This window comes from Papio anubis, chromosome 16 (genome assembly GCF_008728515.1).
Source record: "Papio anubis isolate 15944 chromosome 16, Panubis1.0, whole genome shotgun sequence".
In the NCBI taxonomy this organism is placed as follows: domain Eukaryota; kingdom Metazoa; phylum Chordata; class Mammalia; order Primates; family Cercopithecidae; genus Papio; species Papio anubis.
The window spans coordinates 52,980,526-53,000,319 of record NC_044991.1 but is presented as its reverse complement, the minus strand read 5'-3'; the positions used below and the strand labels follow the sequence as shown (position 1 = coordinate 53,000,319).

The window sequence follows — 19,794 nt, the reverse complement described above, 5'->3', positions numbered from 1 at the left end:
ATCTGCTGTCGAGGGAGTGTGGAGATTGAGTGAATGGAAAGAACTATATGAGACCAAGAGGGCAGGGAAGGGAGGCCAAGTCAGAAGAAGCAGAGGCACCTACCCAGATGTTCTTTTTAGATGTGGCATTTTGAGCATCATGATTTGGAGAGTTGCTGTGACTGCTGAGCAGAGACAGAGGGAAGAAGGGAACAGTTGCAGGACGGGGAGAGGCAGGGAAGAGGGGCATTGGTCTCTCCATACATCTCAGGAGGGCTCTCCTCCCACACTTATTAAAACCTCATTTCTTTACAAAGCTCAGCTCACACATTGCTCCCCAGAAAGGCTGCACCAATGAGTGGTCTTTCTCCCTCTTCTCTTGATCCCCTCTGTGCTCACCCCTCTGCCCCATCTTTACCACACCCTGTTTCCTTTCAGAATCAGCTTCCTTCTGTCTCATCCAGTGAACTGTGAGCTCCCTAAGAAAAGGCGCAGTGGCTCACACCAGTAATTCCAGCACTTTGGGAGGCTGAAGAAGCTGGATCACCTGAGGTCAGGAGTTCGAGACCAGCCTGACCAATACGATGAAACCCCGTCTCTACTAAAAATACAAAAATTAGCCAGACATGGTGGCATGAGCCTGTAATCCCAGCTACTTGGGAGGCCGAAACAGGAGAACTGCTTGAACCCTGGAGGCGGAGGTTGCAGTGAGCCGAGATTGCACCATTGCACGCCAGCCTGGGCAACAAGAGCAAAACTCTGTCTCAAAAAAAAAAAAAAAAGAGAGAGAAAAAGAAAGAAAAGAAAAGAAAGAAAGCAAGAAAGCAAACGAGAAAGAAAAGGAATCGAGTCTTGCCCTTGTTTTTCACTCTGTCTATAGATATGCCACATACAGAAAACAGGTGGAATTACAAATGCTTTGTTAACAAATGATTTCAGAGGTACATTAAGGAAACAAAATGGCTTTGCAGAGTGGGCATCTGAGTGTACCTTTGAAGAGTAGTTACTGAGTATTCCTCAGGTGGGCACCAGTGATGGAGGCAACCTCTCCAGGCAGCAGAAGACCACAGAGCAGCCGCCCGCTTAGAGGGTTAGTGCCACCTCCTCTCTGACGGCTGAAGGCTGTTTGTGCTCAACCTGGCAGTTTGTGCTTGGCCTGGGAGCTTCACCAGGGTAAACGGTGGCAGGAGACAAGGTCTTGATTCTGAGGCCTCTCTCTCAACCCAGTACAACCTCTCTGCTAGAATTTGAAAAAAAATGTGGTATTTGTGGTACCCTCACGGACTGGATTTAAGGGACATGTGTTGCCTAAGTCCCATCTTCAAAATGACCCAGCAGTGACACTGTTCCTTTTCACTCTTAGGGTGCATTTCTCACCTGCATTATGGCCCAGGAATCTCAAGTCACCATCCCTACCACGGTCACCCCAATTTGAAGCAACCTGATGACCCCAGGCAGGAACTGATCATCAGGGGAGGCTGGAGGCAGGCGGATTTTTACAGAAATCTAACAGCAGGACCAAAACAAGGAAAAAGGTGGAAGCAGGAGGGTGGTCAACTGGAGACCCAGGAAAGGATTCCAGGATGGTGGGAAGTCCTCATCCAGCAAGATTGGTGGAGGCCGCATCTGTGCCCTGCCCCTTTCAAGAGGTTTCCTCTGCACCCCCACCCACCCCCACCCTGGCCACTGACCTGCAGGAACAGCAGATATAACTGTGGGGCCCCGAGGCCTGCAGGAACCCAGGGACTCAGGAAAGGCAGGTGTTGTGTTGAGCAGGATCCAAGTTAGCCAGGGAGGGATGTGGGAGTCCTTATTAGAGGAGGATGTGAAGGGATTGGGATGAAGGAGTCCAGGAGGAGCAGCAGGACCCGAGGCCCTCCCTCTGCACACAGCCTTTCTCTGCTGGGCTCAGGCCCTAGCAACAGTGCCTTATTTATTTCCCCCACCCTTGCTCAGGCTTAGACAGTCCTTGCTCCAATGATGGGGCAGGGGTCATAATGGGACTCTTGTGACATCACTACATCCCACCCCTCATTCTCTCCTGTGAAATTCTCCTGGAGCTGTCTCTGTCCTATGCCCTGTCCCAGAGAGCCCTCCTGCTACAATCCTTCCTTCCTTCTAGCCCCTGCCTCCCTTGCCCCACCCACCCCCAACTATTCAGTGTCCCTCAGTAAACGTCCCAAGTTTGCAGCAGAAAACGAAACCATAGCTCAGAAAAGGTGGCATTTGCATTGCATACCTTCATGTAGAAATCTAAGCAAAGCTGTTGAACCCACAATCAGGATGCCTTCCAGAGCCGGCTGTTTCAAGACGCTGCTAGAGGCAGTGAAGAGCACAGGAGGCCTTCCCAGCAGCTGCAGAGAGGGGCAGAGGATTGGGGTCGCCCTCTCAAGCATCTGACCCTGCATTCTAAAACACCTGCTAGCGTTGGATGCCGGGGTTTCCATGGTACTGAATACAAGACTCTGCTGCCTGGTCCACCACTGTTATGACCACAGAGGCCCCCCAATCTAATGTTGCCATCAAGACTGGTAGTTCAGGCTGGGTGTGGTGGCTCACATCTGTAATCTCAGCACTTTGGGGGGCCAAGGTGGGAGGACCGCTTGAGCTCAGGAGTTCCAGAACAGCCTGGGCAAAAGGGAAAACCTCTCTCTTCTTAAAAAAAAGAAAAAAAAAAAAAAAAAAAATGGGCCAGGCATGGTGGCTCATGCCTGTAATCCCAGCACTTTGGGAGGCTGAGGCGGGTGGATCACCTAAGGTCAGGAGTTTGAGACCAGCCTGACCAACATGGAGAAACACTGTCTCTACTAAAAATACAAAATTAGCCAGACATGGTGGCACATGACTGTAATTCCAACTACTCGGGAGACTGAGATAGGAGAATTGCTTGAACCTGGGAGGCAGAAGTTGCAGTGAGCCGAGATCACGCTATTGCACTCCAGCCTGGGCAACAAGAGCGAATCTCCATCTCAAAAAAAAAAAAAAAAAAAAAAGAAAAGAAAGAAAGAAAAAAGTAACCTAGATGCACTGGATATGACCAGCAGGAACATGGAGAAACACAGTTCTTAGTGGGGTCAGGCCTTGTGAAGCAGCAGCCTGTGGTTTGGACAAGGTCAGGCTGGTTCTGTGGTCACCCACAGTCAACCCCACCACAGGGGCTGCAGGGACCGGGAGAAGAAGGGTTGGAGTCTGTTTTCCAGCTCCTCTGAGAAGCAGACACCAAGGCAGGATTAAATTGCAAGGGTTTTAGCAGGGGACATACCTTTGTGAAAAGAGTTACAAAAGACTGGGAGAGCCACCAGACCATGAAGCAAGTCTCACTCCCAATGTGAGGGAGAGAGGGGAAGAGGAGAGGTGGGAGCGCTCCGGACCACAGTTCTGAGGAAAATCCACAGAGCCTTCGCTGAGTGTTTGAAACAGGCAAAAAAGAAGGTCCGGGCAACCAGCCTGGCCTTAGCATCCCCACCATACTCGGTCATTAGAGGAGAGCTGCCGCAGGAGACCTGGCCTGATGTACTACACAGTGGATACCTGTGAGGAGCCGCACTCCCTCCAGGAGGTCAGCCACAGCGTCCTGGGCACTGAGGTTGGGGACCATGGATGGAAGTGTAGCTGAGAGAACCCAGAGGTTCCTGGGCCCCAGGGGCCCAAGCCAGGACCAGCAACAGAACACTTACAGAAAGAACTAGACCTCCTTGCTGGTGGGGTTGTCTTAGAAGAGAGCAGGCGGGTGGGACCAGAACCTCCTGCAAGAAACCAGAACATCGTCTGTGGGGCTCAGAGATTGGGTGGTGTCAGGAAAGAGGCTCTTTTCTATTTATTTTTAAAATCGAAGTTATACATTCACAGGGAACAATCAAGTAGTCAAAAAACACCTAAGAGGCTTTATCTCAGGAAACAGCAACTCTGTCCCCCTTTCCTCATTGCCTCCCACAAAATCATTTTCCTGTCTTTGAGCTGAGTCACAGACCTTCTTCTGTGCTGTCTCCTTCTCCCAGGGTGATGGTGACCCCCTCTGTTCCCTGAGCCCTTATAGCTATGCAGGATTGCTGCACTGGTAATTTGTTGCAGCAATTTGGTGCAAACTAATTTGACGCTTCACTTAGTTTTCCACATGTATAGCATCTTACAGAAGATTACATGAGATTTTAACTCATGGTGCCAATTTTCTCCATAACTGATATTTATGTTAAAACCCTGATAAAATACATGCTGGAGTTCTTTGGCGCTGTCCCCACCACAGTGTTAGGGCCTCTACTAAAACACCTGCGGTGCCTGGGAGACCCCCACATGTATCCAAGGGTCTGCCCTGTTCCCACATGAACTTCTAGCACCAATCTTTCCTCCAGTGGCTCCCAGCTCTACTTTTGGGGGACGCATGAACATCAGGAGTCTCCAAATCATGCTTATATTCTTCCCAGCATAAACTTGGACCTCAATCCCCCCGATTCCATTTCACACTGCTGTCGAGCTCTTAAGGTTTGAAGCCCCTGCACTCAGAGCTGCAGAGCCCCCAGTTTGACTCCAACCCTTCTCCTCCAAGAGTCTGGCCCTCCCCTCAGGGCTCCATTTCCCTTTGATTCTATTGATCACATCTGCACATTGAGCATGAATAAGATGAGAGGGGACTCGGCAGGATTGGGAGAGGCAGCAGGGGAGGTTTCTTTAACATCACCATGGAAGCCTCAGGCCATGTGCACTGGGTGGGGCTTTGGAAGTGGTAGAGCCAGACAGCCATTCTTGGGCCCTGGGTTCAGCCCAGCTCATTGGGACTCTCAGACATTAGGAATCTCTGGAAGGGAGACTTGTTGTTGAGACCCATTTTCAAGGGTTTACCACACACTCAGCTCTGTGTGATCTTGACAAGTCCGCCCTCTCTGAGCTCCAATTTTTTTTAAATCTCTAAAGTGTGGGACATTTCTTTATTCCATAAGGAAGAACAACAGGCAGGTGGGATGGAGTGAGAGATCGGCTGGAGGTGGAAGAAGGCGAGGAATATTGCTGAGATAGTTTTCAAATCAATGGAGGGGATGTCCATGGATGAATCACAAGGGGAGGGAATGGGTGCAAAGGCCTCACTGAGATCCAGTGACAGCAGGAGTTGCCAGGGCCTGATCTGGACCAGATTTGACTGAAGTTTTAGGGGGGACCTATATGACAGCGTTTGTTTCTATTGGCACAACTCCATACATGGACAATGTCATGGGACTCAAAATGAGTTTGGCAGAAGTTCAAAATTATGCCACAAAACTCAAGAAGTAGCTAAAATATCAGATTCTTATTTTTATCTTTTTTTTTTTTTTTTTTTTTTTTGAGACAGAGTCTTGCTTTTTTGCTCAGGCTGAAGTGAAATGGTACAATCTTGGCTCACTGCAACCTCTGCCTCCCAGTTTCAAGCAATTTTCCTGCCTCAGCCTCCCGAGTAGCTGGAATTACAGGCACCCACCACCGCACCTGGCTAATTTTTGTATTTTTAGTAGAGATGCGCTTTCATGATGTTGGCCAGACTGGTCTTGAACTCCTGACCTCAGGTGATCCACCTGCCTTGGCCTCCCTAAGTGCTGGGATTACAGGTGTGAGCCATCATGCCCAGCCAATATCGAATTTTTTTGTTGTTGTTTTAAGACCGAGTTTCACTCTGTTGCCCAGGTTGGAGTGCAATGATGCAATCTCAGCTTACTGCAACCTCCGCCTCCCGGGTTCAAGTGATTCTCCTGCCTCAGCTTCCTGAGTAGCTGGGATTTTAGGTGCTCACCACCGCATCCAGCTAATATTTTGTATTTTTTTTTAGTAGAGACAGGGTTTCACCGTGCTGGCCAGGCTGGTCTCGAATTCCTGACCTTAGGTGATCCACCCACCTCGGCCTCCCAAAGTGCTGGGATGACAGGCATCAACCACTGCGCCCGGCCTCAAATTTTTAAAAGGACAAAACCAATGAGAAACCTTTTGAAAATATAATTCTAGAAAATAATGGATGGGAGGAGTAGTGTAGAAGCTCTGAGGAGAGGTGAACCCTGGGAAGACAGTTGAAGACTCTGTGAGCAACCAGCACCTGAGCCAAAAAAGACAGTATTGATTCTCCAGACCTGAGACAAGGCAGGAGGAAATCTGAGCATAGAGAGATAGTTCTCCAGGCCCTATGCTACTTCTGATCCCTTTCTGCCCCAAATCCTACAAATAGGACTCTAGAATTGAGTATACCCGGGGCCACCAGGGCACTGTGAGGCCTAGGGAGCCAGGGTAGAGCTGGCTGCTTCAAAAGATGAGAAACTGTGGGGATAAGGAAAGTGGAGGAATAATGCCTCAGTGTAAAGTCCAGAATCATGTACAAGCCCTGTTCCGCGATGTTAATGTCCACTGGCCGCTCCTTGGTCCTTTGATGATAATTACTTAGTGACTCAACATGACACCAAAAGGAATGTAAACATCAGTAACCAAAATGAGGCCCACTACCCTAGAGGCAAATATGAGAAAATCAGAAAACAAGCCTTCAAGTGGAAGTGCCTCAGTGAATTTACACTTGTTTGAGCCCACAGAGCTAATACCAAAGCTTCACTTAGAAAACCTCTTATGTCTTAAAGTTATAAGACAGGATAGAATTGGATTGGTATATGCTATACCACATGAGGGTCTAAGACCTGGACCAGGTTTCACTGAAGTTTTAGGGGAGCCTTTTATGGTAGCATTTTTTTCTTTTGGCACATTCCATAAATAGAAAATACCAAGTAGCTCAAAAATGGGTTTAACAGGCAGGCATGGTGGCTCACGCCTGCAATCCCACCACTTTGGGAGGTCAAGGCAGGCAGACCACCTGAGGTCGGGAGTTCAAGATCAGCCTGACCAACATGGAGAAACCCTGTCTCTACTAAAAATACAAAAATTAACCAGGTGTGGTGCCACATGCCTATAATCCCAGCGACCTGGGAGGCTGAAGCAGGAGAATTACTTGAACCCAGGAGGTGGAGGTTGCAGTGAGCCAAGATTATGCCATTGCACTCCAGACTGGGCAACAGGAGTGAAACTCCATCTCAAATAAATAAGTAAATAAATAAATAAAAGGTAGTTTTATAATCAGCTATAGGACTCTAACATGTGCTCTTAAATACAGGTTTCCAATAACTTTGGAGATTGTGACATTAGAATAGAAGAAAAAAACTTTCAGGACTCTCATGGAGAGCTGAAATGTTCATGAATATGAAGCAGAACAGGAGTTAACTACATGAACTGAACTAATGGAAGACTAAAACAATCCTTTTATGACTTTTTGCTTAAAGAATTGCTAACCCTTTGTTTTGTTTTTCAAAGCCAAAAACAAGTTTTTTGAGCTATTTACAGCTTTTAAAAATTGAGTATAGAATTCTCCTATAAACAAAATTTGGAGCATATTTCTCTCTACTGAATTTCTCCAAAATTTGGAAACCATTTGTAGAGTATTCTTAATTTATAGCAATATAGTTTTTTGCACAAGTGCAATATGAATCTGTTTTCTTTTCTAACAGGACACAATTGGAAACACTGGTTATTTTACCAAGGCTTTAACTGAAATGGCTTGCTTTGAGATACAGACTCCTTTAAGGAATCAAAGTTGACTTATAGAGACAATAAAATCCCCTTGAGAAAACTGGCCTCACACCTAGTCTATACAGTTCCTGTACAGGGTTCCTGACCTGTGGTAAGTAAAGAATATCAGTTCCTAGCAGGCCCAGGATCCCCAAGAGGAGAGAAATTTACTCAACTCATTCAGATATGGTTGGCAGAAAACCATGGCTGGGCTCAAGGCTTTAAAGTCTTATCTGAAATTCCTCATGGAACAATGTTCCATCAAAGCCAATATAAAAAGGAGCCTATATGGCAAATAATTATTCTTGCTGTGCTTTATGCAAATAATCAGGCCAAGTATATAATAAGACTAAAGTTTATTTTGAAAACAAATCAGTCCTATCATGGTCTGTTTTTAATAAAAATGAGGACTGGAGAGAGAAAAAGTATGTTTTAAGAACTATGAGGCTGGGTGCAGTGGCTCATGTCTGTAATCCCAGCACTTTGGGAGGCTAAGGCGGGCAGATCACCTGAGGTCGGGAGTTGGAGACTAGCCTGACCAACATGGAGAAACCCCGTCTCTACTAAAAATGCGAAAAATTAGCCAGGCATGGTGGCATGTGCCTGTAATCCCGGCTACTTGGGAGGCTGAGACAGGAGAATCACTTGAACCCGGGAGGCAGAGGTTCCAGTGAGCTGAGATCATGCCTTGTACTCCAGCCTGGGCAACAAGAGTGGAACTCCATCTCAAAACAAAACAAAACAAAACTATGACTATGGTATACCTGTTATTAGATTCTAGTCTCATCCATTGTTTTTGAGGTTTTTTTCTGCAATTTAGACTGATCCTGCTTATTTCTGTAAACCAACCAGTGATCTCTGGCTACAGCTCAGATGAAATAAGAGGCATGGGTAATGTAAAAATCTGGATCAATGTTCTATTTCTGGGCACATATTGGAATCAGCTAGCAACCCCATGCCCCCAAGTCTTACCAGGTATGACAATAGCCATGAGCTACCTGGGCATGATGGCAGCCTCAGGAGTTTTTGAAGCTGTCCTTACCCACTTATTTCATTTGACACCTCTACTTAAAACCCAAGGAGCCATCTATATTTGTGGCCAATCAGTTCACCAGTGCTTCCCCACTAACTGGAATGAAACTTGTACCATAGGCTATGTATCCCCAGACATCTTCATAGTCCCTGGCAATCTCTTTCTTCCAGCACCAATCTACAGGCATCCTATCTTGCCCAAGGTGAAGAGGGCTATCCAATTAATTCCACTTTTTGTGGAACATGGTATTATACTCTGTGTGGAAACCAGAATTGCTGGAATCACAAAAGTCTCCTTGATCTATAGCCAACTCTCAAAGGAAATAGCCAACAACATTGAGGCCCTGACTAAAATTTTAACAATGGTGTGAGAACAAATTGACTCTTTAGGAGCTGTAGTCCTCCAAAATCTCCAAGGACTAGATATGTTAATGGAAGCACAGGGAGGAATTTGCTTAGCCTTAGATAACAAATGTTGCTTTGGGGTAAATGGATTGGCAAAAGTACAAGACAACATTAGACAACTCCTAAATTGAGCCTCTAATTGATGGGAACAAGCTTCTCAGGGTTAGATTAGGAAGCAACATGGAAATGGTTCACTGGGTTTTTTCCTTTTTAGGTCCACTTTTACTCTCCTACTTTTGCTCCTTTTTGTCCATGTCTTCTAAATCTAATCACCTGATTTGTCTCCTCTCACTTTTGGGCTGACAAGCTCCAGGTGATCCTCAGTGAGGGATACCATCCTCTCAATGATCAAGAGTCACCCTTCTACAGGAGACCAGTAGACTGCCCAACAGTGGGACACAACAGAGGTGAATTCCCTGTCTCTGTTAGATCTGGCTGGATACCGTTTTCATTAACCTATGGAGCCACCCTGCCCTGACAGCTAGCAAGAGGCCAAAACCCACAGAACAGACACCACCACCCCTCTGTCAGCAGGAAGCAGCTACAGAAGACTGACCTTCATCCATTTTTTCCAGAATTGGGTCTAGAATCTTGAGGGGGGAAATGTTAGAGTAGGTAGTTAGACAGACATGAGCAGGGAAGGAGAGGCCCCCCCCACCACCAGGACAGTCAGACAACCATCTGGTGATGGTTAGGTGGTTGTTAAACTGTCTCTCTAAAATACTAATTGGTCACAGCTGGCACAAGGGAACGGCAGTCTCCCACTAGATACAAAACACCTGAAGCTGGTGATTAGCCGCTTTAGCAGCTTCCTGATGAGATTTTAGGACTTGGTGAATGAGCTCAAGCATGCCCACTAAGAGGCAAAATGGCAATTTAACTAGCATATGACCTTCCTCTAGGAACATTCCGCTGCTAAGTGAAAAACACTTCAAGTGAGCATACATACAACTTCAGTTAACACGCTGTGCATGCAGACCCTCCCAAGTGCTGGTAGGCCACTCTGCGAGGGGACAGCCCACCTCAAGGGAAGAATAAGGGGAAGAGAGACACAACCCTCCAGAATCATGCCAATGTAAAAAAAACTCAAGTCAAAGGGCAATCTCTCAAGTTTCCTGCTTGGCCCTTTTCCAAGTGTACTTTACTTCCTTTCATTCCCGCTCTAAAACTTTTTAATAAACTTTCACTCCTGCTCTAAAACTTGCCTTGGTTGCTCACTCCACCTTCTGCCACTCAGATGAATTCCTTCCATCAAGGAGGCAAGAATTGAGTTCCTGCAGACCCATATTTCACTGCTGGTAATAGTATCATGAAAGATAGTCATTTTGAAGGAGGAGGAATGAGAGATGTATTCCTATGAATAACCTTACAGTTACCTGTCACTGAGTAAAAAGTGAAGCGTTAATATTAATGCAAGCATCCAAAGTATTTGCAAGGAAGTAGAATAGGAGGAACCTGTTTTCACTGGGATGGGGGTGGGGGGCAAATCTCTAAATCAGTATGACCACTTTGGAAAACAGTTTGCCCTTATCCAATAAAGTTGAACATGCAACTCTGGCCCTGCAATTCCATTACTACACAGCACTTTGCACATGTGTCCTGGAAGACAGGTAAATATTGATCAAGGCAGCAAAACTGAAAACAATCCAAATGTACATTAACAGAAGAATGGAGAAATGATATGCGCTACAGCCATTACAGTGGAATACTGCACAGGTTTCGTGCTCCAACATGCAGGAAAGTCACAAACAAGGTGTGGAGATCCAGAAGAACAGTAGGGCATAAAAAGCTTGCAAAACTATTCCATGTAATCTATGCAAATACAAAGAATTGAGGCAGACTACAACGAAGGGCAATTGATTGAAAAACATAAAATTCTGAATAGTGGTTGCCAAGGTGGGTACAGAGAGTTCTGCAAAAATAATCATAGAAGTTCATTTCTGGAGCTGAGCAATGGCTACACTGGGATGAGTTCCGGAATTAGTTCTTTTTCTGCATAACATATATGTGTTTATATGTTCTTTCATGTTGACTACTGTATTTCTTTAAAATTTTTCTCTCCATCACCCAGGCTGGAGTGCAGTGGTGCTATCACAATTCACTGCAGCCTTGACCTTCCAGACCAAGTGATCCTCCCACCTCAACCTCCCAAGTAGCTGGTACCACAGGCATGCATACGCTACTCATTTCAATTTTTTTTTTTTTTTTTTGAATCAGAGTCTCACTCTGTTGCCCAGGCTGGAGTGCAATGGTGTGATCTTGGCTCACTGCAACCTCCACCTCCCAGGTTCAAGCGATTCTCCTGCCTCAGCCTCCTGAGTAGCTGGGATTATAGGCACGTGCCACCACGTCCGGCTAATTTTTGTATTTTTTAGTAGAGACGGGGTTTCACCATATTGGTCATGCTGGTCTTGAACTCCTGACCTCGTGATCTGCCCGCCTCAGCCTCCCAAAGTGCTGGGATTACAGGTGTGAGCCACCGCACCTGGCCACAATATTTTTTTTGAGACAGTCTTGCTATTTCACCCAGGCTGTAGTGCAGTGGCACAAACTCAGTTCACTGCAACCTCTGCCTCTCAGGTTCAAGCGATTCTCATGCAACATACTCGGTGAGCGTACTCGGTGGTGAATGTACTCCATAAACCTTGCTTTGCCTTTTCTTTTCAATTCTTCTTTTTGTATGATTTTTGTACTTCTCTCCAGGTCATTCTTTCATTCTAGGCAACATACTTGGAGGCTGAGGCAGGAGAATCTCTTGAACCTGGGAGGCGGAGGTTGCAATGATCTGAGATTGTGCCATCGCACTCCAGCCTGGGCAACAAGAGTGAAACTCTGTTTCAAAAAAAGAAAAGGAAAGGAAATAAAATGGCATCCTGAGGGGCAGGTACAGGGGATAGCCCAGGGAAGGAGGTTGCCGTTTCCTGAAATAGAACCTCTTAGAAACTGACTGTTCAATTCATGCAAAATTTGAACAAGAAATCAAAATGATGGAAAGTAACCTCTTTCCTGACCATCACCCAATGCCTGTCACACAGCGCCAGGGACTGAGAGACCCTCCTCCCCATTATCCTGCTCCCTTCTAGGACACCCCACCAGCACAAAGTTTTCCATTGACAGGAAACACGTGTGTCTTCCTGGGGTTGATCCTAGTGCTAGAATCAAGGATATAGGAATGTTCTCAGCTCCCTTAGCCATGACTCCACCTGCTGTCCTCCCAGTGTCCTATACTCCTCAGGTTCAGAGCCCCAGGCCTCAGCACCTCACCTTTCCTTGTTGAAGTCCCCAAGGCCTGACCGTTCACCTGGGGACTCTGCGCTCTCTGTTCCTGCTCATCACATCTGGGCTGTCAACCTGTGGCCGTGTTACCCAATCTGAGCCTCAGGTTTTTTTCTTGTGCAAACTTAGGACAGGGAATAGAATAGGCTTATGATGGACAGGCGGAGGTGAGATGGGGTGAGAGAAACGCAGGAGCTAGAAGGAGGAAAAGACTCAACGAAGGGGTTCCTCTGAGACTGAGAGGTAGGCAAAGGCAGGTTGAGAGTCAGTTTCCGGAATCAAGTACCTGAGGGAAGGGCAGTGATAGCGCCACTGCACTCCAGCCTGGGCGGAAAAAAAAAAGAAAAGCTAAACATGCAACTACCATGTGACCTAGTACTTACTGTTCTCGGAATTAGCCAACAGAAATGAGAACTTAGTTCACACAAAAGCCTGTGCACAAGTGTTTATAGCCGATTTATGCAGAGTAGCCCCAAACTGGACACAACCCCAATGCCCTTCAGTGTGTGAATGTCCAGAGCAGCCTGGGGACTGGCACTGCCACGCTCTTACTTGGAATGTGTGTAGCTTTCCAGAGAATGAGTTAAGGTGTGTGTTGAGGGGCTGGGGGCGAGCAGTGCTGGCACACCAGCAGAACTGAGTTGGGTACATCTTGAGCGGAATCTCTAAGGCCTTCAGTTTCCCAGATCTGCTTCCCTTGGAAGCACTTAGGAAACAGGGCCTCCCTCCACAGGACAGCCTCCTGGGCCTGCAAAGGGGCATGTGTTTCCTCCTTAGACATGGATGTGCCTTGTCCTCCCTTCTCCTACACTTAGAGCAACCTGTAAATAATTTGATGGGTGAAATAACCCATTGTCTGGAACACCATTTTTGGTGTGGATTTATGGGTGCCTATGTACCATGTGTATGTAACATGTAACATGTAATCCTGCTCAAAAACGTTAGAAGTCACCCAGTCAGCTAGCGACTCCAGAATAATCAGACACATGTTCCCCCAAGATACCACAAGATGGCAGCACACGCACACAGCATTTCAAGCTCCTGCCCACTGAGATGACAGCAATTAATCTGCTCTCTAGTAACGCCCCTGCCACCCTGGACAGCCCTACACTTAAAAGGTTATGATGCCTGTTTCTATGATAGTGTGTTGCAAACACACACAGCATTTCTGAGGTAGATGAAGAGATCCAAAGGGTAACAGGAAATTATGTAGTTCAGAATTCTTCACCTTTTTAAAAAAAACGTATGTATGTATGTATGTATGTATTTAGTTATAATAGAGACAGGGTCTCACTATGTTGCCCAGGCTATTCTTGAACTGCTGGGCTCAAGCGATCCTCCCACTTCAGCCTCCCAAAGGTCCGGGATTACAGGCATGAGCCACTGAGCGTGGCCAGAATTCTTCACCTTTTGGTAAAGAGTGTATATGTTGCACCTGAAGCCAGAAGTCAATGATACTCGATGAAAGGGTTTGTTCAGCGCAGATGACTGACTTGGGTTCATGGCTTGCATGTGTCATAATTGTTGCTGTTTATTTCCTGAAACTTTAGACGACATTGGGCACAATATCAATGCCTTACATGCATGGTCGCATTAAACTTTACTGTAGCCATCTGACATAGTGATTATTATCCTCATTTTACAGATGGGGAAAGAAAGGATTAGAACTTCAGGAATCTTGGCAATGGAACGCACAGTGAGTAGAGGCAGAGAGAACCCGCTTTCCTGGTGGCCCACACTCCTCCGGCACACAAGGCTCCCTCTAGCCCGCGCATGTGTCTCAGCTTTTACTGCTGAAGTCTCAGTTATATGATTATGTATATGCTCAATCCTACATCAATTGAGAATGGCCCTTAGCTTGGAATTAGTGAGAACAGTAATTAGAAATTTATTATCAGAAAAAAGGTCATAAGATTATCGGCCGCAGTCTCTTTGCTGTGCATCTTTCTCATCTAGACAGAACAGCCACAGGGAATCCAGATCCTCCCCACCACCCCAGGCTCCAGCAGTTCACACTTACCCACCCAGCCCAGGCACAGCAGTTCACGCTTACCCACCCAGCTTGGGCTCCAGCAGTTCACGCTTACCCACCACCCCGGGCTCAGCAGTTCACGCTTACCCACCCAGCCCGGGCTCAGCAGTACATGCTTACCCACCACCCCGGGCTCAGCAGTTCAAACACCCACCCAGCCGGGCTCGGCGGTTTCACGCTTGCCCGCAGCCGGGCACAGCGGTTCAGCGACACCCGCCAGCCAGACTCAGCAGTTCCACCTTTCCCTTCCAGCAATTCCTTCCCTGGCTGTTCCTCCACCACTGCAAGTTCCACCACCACCAGACTCCAGCAATTCCACCCAGCCGAACTCCTTGGTCCACCACCCAGGCTCCAGCAGTTCCACCCTTCCGGGCTCCATTCCATTCCACCTTCCCACCTTCCATTTCCAGTTCCACCTTCCATTTCCAGTTCCTTCCACCCAGCCGGGCTCAGCAGTTCCTTTACCACCTTCCGGGCTCCAGCAGTTCCAGCTGCAGCATGGGCACAGCAGTTCCTCACCCCACCCACCACCGGGCTCAGCAGTTCCGGCTCCACCCACCACCCTGGGCTCCATGGTTCCACCCGGGCTCCAGCAGTTCCATCCGGCTTTCCAGCAATTCCGCCCCACCGTCCATCAGGCTTGATTCCACCGCCCAGCCCCGGGCTCAGCAGTTCACGCTTACCCACCCAGCTCGGGCTCAGCAGTTCACGCTTACCCACCCAGCCCGGGCTCAGCAGTTCACGCTTACCCGCCCAGCTCCAGGCACAGCAGTTCACGCTTACCCACCCAGCTCAGGCACAGCTGTTCTTGCTTACCCAGCACCCCAGGCTCAGCAGTTCACGCTTACCCACCCAGCCCGGGCTCAGCAGTTCCAGCTTACCCGCACCCGGGCTCAGCAGTTCACGCTTACCCACCAGCCGGGCTCAGCAGTTCCGGCTTGCCCACCAGCCGGGCTCAGGATTCCAGCTTACCCACCGCAGAACAGCAGTTCCGGTTACCCACCCAGCCAGGCTCAGCAGTTCGGCTTACCGTAGCTCCGGGCACAGCAGTTCCGCGCCCCGCAGCGTTTTAGCAGTTCCGCTTACCCACCGGCGCTCAGGCACAGCTGTTCTTGCTTACCCAGCACCCCAGGCTCAGCAGTTCACACTTAACCACCCAGCTCAGTCTCAGCAGTTCACGCTTACCCGCCTAGCTCAGTCTCAGCAGTTCATGCTTATCCCGCACAGCCCGGGCTCAGCAGTTCACGCTTATCCGCCTAGCCAGGCTCAGCAGTTCACGCTTACCCGCCCAGCTCAGTCTCAGCAGTTCACACTTACCCGCCCAGCTCAGGCTCAGCAGTTCACGCTTATCCACCCCGGGCTCAGCAGTTCACGCTTACCCACCCACCTCAGTCTCAGCAGTTCACGCTTACCCGCCCACCTCAGGCTCAGCAGTTCATGCTTACCCACCCAGCCTGGGCTCAGCAGTTCACGCTTACCCACCCAGCTCAGGCACAGCAGTTCACGCTTACCCACCCAGCTCAGGCACAGCTGTTCATGCTTACCCAGCACCCCAGGCTCAGCAGTTTATGCTTACCTGCCCAGCTCAGGCTCAGCAGTTCATGCTTACCCACCCAGCTCAGGCTTAGCAGTTCGTGCTTACCCAGCACCCCAGGCTCAGCAGTTCAGGCTTACCCACCACCCCAGGCTCAGTAGTTCATGCTTACCCACCCAGCTCAGGCTCAGCAATTCACGTTTACCCAGCACCCCAGGCTCAGCAGTTCATGCTTACCCACCCAGCTCAGGCACAGCAGTTCATGCTTACCCTGCACCCCAGGCTCAACAGTTCATGCTTACCCACCCCGCTCAGGCTCAGCAGTTCATGCTTACCCACCGAGCTCAGGCACAGCAGTTCACGCTTACCCACCACCCCAGCTCAGCAGTTCACGCTTACCCACCCAGCTCAGGCACAGATGCAACACTCAGCTTAGCAACATGCAGCTTAGGATCAGGTAAACAGGCAGAGCTTTCTCTCTCTCCTTTTTTTTTTTTTTTTTTTTTTTTGAGACAGAGTCTCTCTCTTGTTGCCCAGGCTGGAGTGCAATGGTGCAATCTCGGCTCACCACAACCTCCACCTCCCGTGTTCAAGCGATTCTCCTGTCGCAGCCTCCCAGGCAGCTGTGATTACAGGTATGCACCACCACGCCTGGCTAATTTTGTATTTTTAGTAGAGATGGGGTTTCTCCATGGTCAGGCTGGTCTCGAACTCCAGACCTCAGGGGATCCGCCCTCCTTGGCCTCCCCAAGTGCTGGGATTACAAGCGTGAGCAACTGTGCCTGACCTTTTATTTTTTTTTCTTTTTCTTTTTGGTGGAAAAACCCAACTCCTATCAGAGCATATTCGGCATGTGATTTTTTTTTTTTTTTTTTTTTTTTGAAACAGGGTCTCTGTCGCCCAGGCAGGAATGTAGTGGCACAATCATGGATCACTGCAGTGTCAAACTTCCGGGCTCAAGCAATCCTTCCACCTCAGTAGCCTCTGCTGGGTACTTTCAAGTCAACAGGCAAGCACCTTCCTGCAGTTTAATTTTTTGGCTTAGAGACGGGAATCTAAACTGTTGCTTTAAAACTGGTCTTGAACTGCGGCTCAAGGTGACCCTCTGGGCCTCCCAAAAAGCACTGGGTTTTACAAAACGCGGGCCTTTCATGCTAGACCCTAAACGTCTAATTTTTTTACCAAATTGTTTTAAATTAATGAGACCCAGGACATATATTTACTGATTCATTCCTCAAACTCCCTAGGCTCGGCCAGATCCACCGTTGGCATAAAAGTCGCTGTCATCTTACAGGTGTGAGCCACCGTGCTCAGCCAGCATCTCTAATTTTTTGACAGACTTTTTGAAGTGAAGTGAGATTTGCCTAAAGTTATGTAAGTTATATTCAAGCATTTGTCTCTCTTTGGGAAATCAAAAGCAGGGGTATGGTTGCTCCCTGGTAGAGTATATTTGGGGAAAATGAATTTAGCAAAGTGGAGGTCTTTTGTGTCCTTTTACAGATAGTAAAATAGCATCTAGGAGAATGGGAGGTTGAAGGGAACTGTCAAAGATTTGGGGCCAACTGAGACCAGTTAGTGGCCATGACCAGGAGGGGACCTTAGGTGCTGCTTGCTCTCCCCAGCCAGGTTCGGCTGTGTGGGTGCAGACCCAGACTTGGAGGTGAGATGAAAATAATAAGAGGGAAGTGATGGAGCCAAGACAGGGCAAGGGCCTTGAGCACACACAAGGAAGAGATTCCAGCAGCTGACAGTCTCATTACAGCTGGCAGGGTAGTCAGTGAGAGCATGAGATGTGGTGGACCATGGGCAGAGAAGCTGGGAAGGATGCACTGGTGGTCTCAGCGCAGGGAGGGTGCCAGAGGGAGTGAACAGTGGAGTGGAACGTGATGCATGCCATTTCTGTTACGGAAAGGGTGTCGCTATTTGACAGGACAGCTCTGGGATATGACCATGGGAATGAAAGACTGGGGAGATGACAGGATCACTGGCAGGAAACTGAGAGGTCAGTATTTTGGAAATATTATTTACAAAGATACTGATATCACCAAGGACAGGAAAGTGTTAGAGAAAGTGACAATGATTCAGAAAGTGAAATCTCTAAGGAAGAATGTTTGTACCCAGGCTTTGGTAGATGAAGGTAACCACAGGGTGTGGGAGAAACCGTTTTTCACGGGAAGGAGGGAGAATGTTCCAGGAAAGCATCAACGACCGGCAGGAAAGACACTCACCCCACCCACCCCTCCTCAAGCCCATGGACATTCAAAAAGCACAGGGAAGAAAACATTCCCATCTTGAGAGAGCCGTAGGGGAAAGTGTGGTTTCACGCAGAGCTACAAAGTCCAATGTGGCAGCCACCAACCACATGTGGCTACCGAGCACTTGAAATGTGGCTCCTGGGATGAGGGACTGAATTTTTAATTGAATTTCATTCAAATTAACTAAAAACTGAGGCAGCAGAAAATATTTTTCTGTTAATCACAGCTTTATTGGTTTGGTAGGACTTCATTTCACTTTAACCATTGAAAAGCCAAACTGGCCAGGTGCAGTGGCTCACGCCTATAATCGCAACACTTTGGGAAGCCAGGGCAGGAGGATCACTTGAGGCCAGGAGTTCAAGACCAGCCTGGGCAGCCTGCTTAAACCCCAAACCAAAAAAAAAAAAAAAAAAAAATTAGGCCAGGCGCGGTGGCTCACACCTGTAATGCCAGCACTTGGGGAGGCCAATTCGGGCGGATCAGAGTTCAAGACCAGCCTGGCCAACATGGTGAAACCCCATCTCTACTAAAAATACAAAAATTAGCCAGGCGCAGTGGCACATGCCTGTAATCCCAGCTACCTGGGAGGTGGAGGTTGTGGTAAGCCAGGATGGTGCCACTGCAGTCCAGCCTGGGCTATAGAGTGAGACTCCATCTCAAAAATAAATAAATAAATAAAATAAAATAAAAAAATAAATAAAGAATTAGTTGGGCATGGTGGCATGCTTCTGTAGTCCCAGCTACTCAGGAGGCTGAGGCAGAAGGATCCCTTGAGCCCAGTAGATCGAGGCTACAGTGAGCTATGACCACGCTACTGCACTCTTGCCTTGGTGACAGAGCAGACGCTGTCTCTAACAAGAAAAAAAGAAGGGGTCATTTCCATTCTCTCTTCCACCAGAGACCTATACGCCACCACTTGTGCTGCCACCATGTCTCTAGTGATCCCTGAGAAGTCCGAGCATATTTTGTGAGTACTCAACACCAACACTGATGGGCGTCGGAAAACAGCCTTTGCCATCATTGCCATCAAGGGCGTGTATTGAAGATATGCTCCTGTGGTGTGGAGGAAAGCTGACATTGACCTCACTGAGAGGCCAGGAGAGCTCACTGAGGATAAGGTGGATGTGTGATCACCACTATGCAGAAAACATGCCAGCCCAAGATCCCAGACTGGTTCTCAAACAGACAGAAACATGTAAAGGATGGAAAATATAGCCAGGACCTGGTCAATGGTCTGGATAACAGCCTCTGTGAGAACCTGGAGCAACTGAAGAAGATTTGAGCCCATAGAGGGCTGTGCCACTTCTGGGGCCTTCATGTCCCAGGACAGCACAGCAATACCACTGGCCGCTGTGGCCATAACATGGGTGTATCCAAGAAGAAGTAAGTCTGTAGGCCTTGTCTGTTAATAGTTTATATGCCTAAACAAAATAAAATAAAAAATTTAAAATCATAAAAAAGAAAAGTCAAACTAACATGTGCTCTACACATAAAATACACACCAGATTTTAAAGACAGTATGGAAGAAAAAAGATGTAAAATATCTTCTAACATTTCTATACTTTTTGCATGTTGCAGTGTTTTGGGTTATACAAAATATGTTTTTCATGTTGGATTTATTGGGCTACATAAAATATATAGCTGAAATTAATTTCACCTGGTTCTTTTTACTTATTTTTAATAGGGCTACTAGAAAATTTAGCTGAGCAAGGTGGTTCACA

At 47.8% G+C, this 19,794-nt stretch overlaps 1 pseudogene; it reads left to right on the top strand.

Annotated features, from left to right (window-relative positions):
• Positions 1–19,002: 19,002 nt before the first annotated feature.
• LOC101020026 lies at positions 19,003–19,504 on the top strand (annotated as a pseudogene).
• Positions 19,505–19,794: the final 290 nt, after the last annotated feature.